Source organism: Cygnus atratus, chromosome 7 (genome assembly GCF_013377495.2).
Source record: "Cygnus atratus isolate AKBS03 ecotype Queensland, Australia chromosome 7, CAtr_DNAZoo_HiC_assembly, whole genome shotgun sequence".
Classification (NCBI taxonomy): domain Eukaryota; kingdom Metazoa; phylum Chordata; class Aves; order Anseriformes; family Anatidae; genus Cygnus; species Cygnus atratus.
The window spans coordinates 29,510,190-29,515,491 of record NC_066368.1 but is presented as its reverse complement, the minus strand read 5'-3'; positions in this window follow the sequence as shown (position 1 = coordinate 29,515,491).

Sequence of the window (5,302 nt, the reverse complement as noted above, 5' to 3'; positions counted from 1 at the left end):
AAAAGAAAAGAAAAGAAAAAAAAAAACTCACTTGATTAATATAAATAATATCTATGTTTTTACTTAAGTGATAAACTACCAGAAATGAAGCAAACTTTTCCGGTAAACCTTCTTGAGCTGTAGAGTACTCATAAGGTCCAGCATTTACAAAGGAGGTATTTCGAAATATCGAATTACTCCAGAAACTTTAGCCTTATCTAAATTAGTTCTGCCCACACTCTCAGCCAGTAAATTTCCCCACGAGTTTGCATATTGATTTTTCCCATTTTTTATTTATTTCAGATTCCTCAGGGGTGAAGAGAAAAAGTCTATTAAGAGCTAACAGGAAGTTTGGGTTCTGAAGGGTTTTTTTGCTGTTAAATGTCTCTCTGGCTGGATCACTTTACAAATGTAAATTAAAAGGTTTAAAATGTAGTGACCTGGTGTAGAATTCTAATTTGGCTCAGACAACACATTTTCTCATTCAGAACACAATATATTGTCTTGCTATTCTGACACCCTGCTGATCTGGATCAAGACTCATTAGCCCTGAGCATTCCTCTGGTATGTAGAAAAAGGATTTTCTAAAGGATTTTTATGCTATTTTTGTAGTCCATCCATTTTGCTTCTCCTTTTCTAAAACAAATGGTGCAATATAACATACACTTATCAGTCCCATGGACCTCAGCAGGTAAGGATGAAAGCAATAGTCAACAGCAGCAACTCGAGAGATTTACAGACAGGTAATTGAATAGTTTGTGAATACTTCATTTACCTCCAGTTGTCCCTCTGGTTTAAAACATCCTTTGGATAGATTTACACTCCCGTAGCACTCACTGGCCAGGGCAGCCAACCCTTAATGCCACTACGAAACAGTACTGCTTCTAAACGCTTCTCAGATGATAACAAATGGTTTAACCCTGAGCATTTGATCTCCCACAAAGGTGCAACTCTTCCAAGAGATCAACAGGGTTGTATAATGAAATGAGTACCAAGACAGTACTCAGCTGGTCATTTACTAACTGATTTATAGCACTTCATGATTAAGTTTAATTAGTATTTATCTCTGATGAAGCTCTTGCTGTACAAAAGTTTTCAGTACAAAAAGGGCTACAGAATTTGCTCTTTGGTGGAGACCCAGCTCACCTGAACCTGCTTTGGAGAGGCTGGCAGACCCGAATCTGCCTAAAAGGGGAAGGTAGGCAATTCTTAGCCAGCAGCTGATGTGTGCTGGGCAAACCTCTGCTTAGAAGCAAGATCAATGCAAAGAGAGCTATGAATTAACAGGACCAATCCCTCTGGTTCCCAAGACAATGCAAAAACTCCTAGCTTAGCTATCTACACTATGCTGTTGTGGTCCTATTTCTGAGTACAAGAATTTAAGCAGAAGTTTCTGATCCTAGTATGGGTCCATGTCCATTGCTGAGACAAAGCATCTTTAGCTTTTTAATGGAAAAATTGTGAGAAACTGGAATAACTTTATAACCTGTAGGTGTCTTGCCAGAAGCATGGAAAGTTTCCTGAAAGTGACTTTATGTTTTATCTCTGATTGCCAGTCTCTGGTTAACAAGCTCTGCTCCAGCTTTAATTCATTGATCTGATAAGGCTCATTGGTTGTCACACAGCTCTGAAGTGTTGCTTCATGGTGTTTTCTGGGCAGAGATTTAATTTTAGACAGGACAGAATCAAGGGCCAAGAAACTTAGGTCAAAGCACTTAAAACAGTGAATAACAAAGTAAGAGCAGTCACATTTCACACCTGCACTGAATAGTACTATTGGCTACGACAGAAAAATAGTCCTGCAAGAACTCACTGAGCTGAGTTCCCTGTTGTATTAGGCAATTGTATCATACATGCCTTTTAGGCTGACTGAACTATGTAGCAGCAAGCTTACTGTTTTGGGTTTTGTTCCCACAGCTCCAGCAGGAAAGCTATTCCAGCATCCTCCAGCACTGAGGGCTGAGACTTCACTGTGCTTTGAGGCAACAGCTCTTTCTTCAAACTAGAGCAGGCTACAGACGTACACCCAGCCTCCTGGGATGCTGCAGCAGATGTGCTGTAACCCAGACACATCTGAGCTCGTACACCAACTTCAGAGTTTGCAGGACTGTATTACTGCAGTAATTCCCTGGGCAACCCTGTCTTCACACTGCTGAATTGTCCCAGGTTCACTTCTGCCCTGGATGTGTCTCCACCTCATCAGCCCTCCTGGCTTCATTCCTGGGTTCAGTGACAAATTCTCCCTTGCGGAAAACTGGCAACGTTTTAATTTGGGGCCATGACTAACATCTGCAGCCCCCTCCTCTTTTTCACTGACAAGCTTCTGGCTGCTGTTTTGCCACAGTGGTGCCCAAATCAACATGATGAAGTAATTACCACTTTATCCTGACTTGCTCTGATGCAGCCTAATTTCCTGGTCAGGTTCTTCTGCATTACCTTAACTCTTAAATCCTGATTTCTATTCAGTGATTTCATAACCCTTTTGAACACACAGCCCTTTGCCTTGAAGCCTTTTTCTGTTGTTCCTAAAATAAATTCCATATGGCTTTTATACCTGTAACTTGAGGACACTGCTAGTATTTAAATCCTTAAGAGTAGCTAATATTTTTCCAAAGCCGTTTTGAATTTGAGAGCCTTAATACAAAGGGTTTTTCCCTACGTCTTTCAATCATTCCTCCTTTCCCCAACAGTGATACCCCACAGCCCCAATTACTTAACTCTGTAATAACAGAGGTATCCCGAAGAGTCCTCACATGTCCTTCTTAAACCTAATATTTTGTTGTTCTTACCCCACAGCCAAGGGAGGCACTTGGCTGTGTCTGGCACACCACCACCACACAGACCAAGGTGTTTCTGCAACATCCAATTCTCCATTCGGCTTCTTGAAAGTTTCTCCACCATTTCCATGCTGCCATCGCAGCTCATCTCCCCTCCCTGCCACCCTGTTATCTCCTCAGTCCTCTCTCACCCCAGCCAGCTTTCCCCCTCCCACAGAGGCTCTCCCTGCCTCTTCCAATGATTCAAAAATTCAGCAGTGCTCTGTCACTATTTCAAATGCCCCTCCTCTCTAATACAGTAGACTTATTTAATCAGGACAACTTAGGCTTATTTATTCATAGAAAAATGCATTTGGAGCAGTAATAGTTAAACCACATTTTGCGTTATTCCTGTGACTCACCTTGAACACGCTTTACAGCCACTGCTATGGCTGATGTTAATTGTGCCTGCACAGTATCACACTTGCACACTCCTTAAAGTGGTAAAAATGTTTAAGAAGACCAGGTTTTCTTTTTGACTTGCCTTGTAGCTTCAAGAACATTTAATAAAATCACCCAAAACAAACTACTGTGTGAAACCTTTTTCTCTCACTCCTTGAAAGAGAAGACAACTTCCTTTCCTTCCTCTTATTTCTTTCAACACAAAATACATACAGGTATATTTTATTTCTACCTTGTCTCAGAAGTCGAAGCTGCTGCATGTCTATGCTAGGCATGAGCAATGAGTCAGATAGACACACAGGCCAAAATCCAAGGGGCATGCAGATGGTGCAACAGAGGTAGATAGCCTGATAATTGGCAGTTCAAATCACAATCAAATCAAATGTGCACAAAAATGATGACTATTGTCTAGGAAGTTGGTGTCTCTTTCGTTTTAGGAGAGTTATAAAACACGGGGTCAAAAATGATGTAGCTAGGAGCAGAAACTGCTAAGGAAATTTCCTGTTTGTCAAAACTCTGGTGAGATTTTTATGTTCACATGAAAAATGAAGAAAGAAAAGCTGAATGGTAAATATTTGTTCTGAAGAGTTTGCAGAGTCAACAGCTGAAAAAGTTTGTCTGTGCCTACTTCAAATATATTTAGGTAGAAGCAGTGGACACAAAAAAAAGTCATAAACTTTACCTTTCGCTGATTTTGAGATTTCAGGATGCATACATATGTTGTACTGGCAGTTCCATCCTCTGAAGGCAGAACTAACAAGAAAAATAGAAAAAAAAAATAGGTTTCTCAAATCAGAGAAAACGTGTTTCTTTATAAATTATCCCACTTTTCCAGTTCTGTTTCCTTTTTAGCATATACAGGTGGGTAACCTGCTGACCCCCCTCTTTTTTCACGTGACTGGAAATTGCTCGCTGATATAATCACAGAGCAAACAAGACAGATTAAGGACTTCTTTTGCATGACTGCATAGCATTTTACCTACCAAACCAAACTCAACCAATATTTTCTCACAATTCCAGATTTTGTTGCTAATTCAAGTTATTTTCAGAAATATACAGATCAGTGGAAGAGCAAGCAACAGCCTTTTGGAACAACAGCTCCAAGTAAATGTTCCAAAAGAGACTGATCTGTTATTTTGTTAATATCTAGGCTTGATTAAAAAAAATTGTCTATGTTATTTTTCAAAGATGAAGTGAAGGGTTTTGACTGAACTTCATAAAATGGATTTTGACTGCACGTGATGTATGAGCACACAGAAAGGCAGTGAAGGCAACGGTTTTATTATTCAGCAAAAATATAGGAGCCTTTCCTGTTTTATTTGAGAAAATAATCCCATATTCAGGGATTAAAAAATACAGTCTAACAACTGGAAAAAATCTATGAAAGGTTAGAGATATTTCATCTTCATTTTCTACAAATCCAAGCAAGCTGACCAAAAGCCATTACACTAGATTCACTTACACAGTAGAAAATCTGTTTTAGTCCTAGGATGATATCCCTAATGACATTTTAATATAAAAAGGAATACATTTGGTATGTCAACTGAATATTTTAGAAAGGATGATGCAAGTATTACCAAGAGTTTATAGCCTATGCAAAAAACAGCAGCAAAGCATTTGTGATCATTAGTATTCATAGCATATAACATCACTTTACCATATCAGCATTTTCCAGAATTTCAGACAAGTATACAGGTAATTATCTTTTTACCCTCATGTCAGAAATAGCCAGGACTTCCCTCATCCTCTCCACCTCTTATTTTAATGCATAATGCAGCTTCTCAACCAAGAGACTCTTAGTTCAGCTCTGACAGATAGCATGAGTTCATGCTGAAGGAAAGCTTCTGTCCATGGCAAAACTTAAAAAAGCCTGACAAGGAAGGATTCTCTACCACAATGCAAATTAATTCCAGAGAATTAATTTGCTCTGTATAGGAAGCAGTTTGTGTCTTACACTTCCCAAGGTAAGACAGACCTGCTTTAATTCCCTCAGAATTTTACCTATGAAACAGGAACGTTTGATTTACACCACCAAATGTCCTACAGGCAATAACAAAAAAGAGGGAAGCAGCTTTCATTTGGCACAACGTTAGGACAGTACGGCA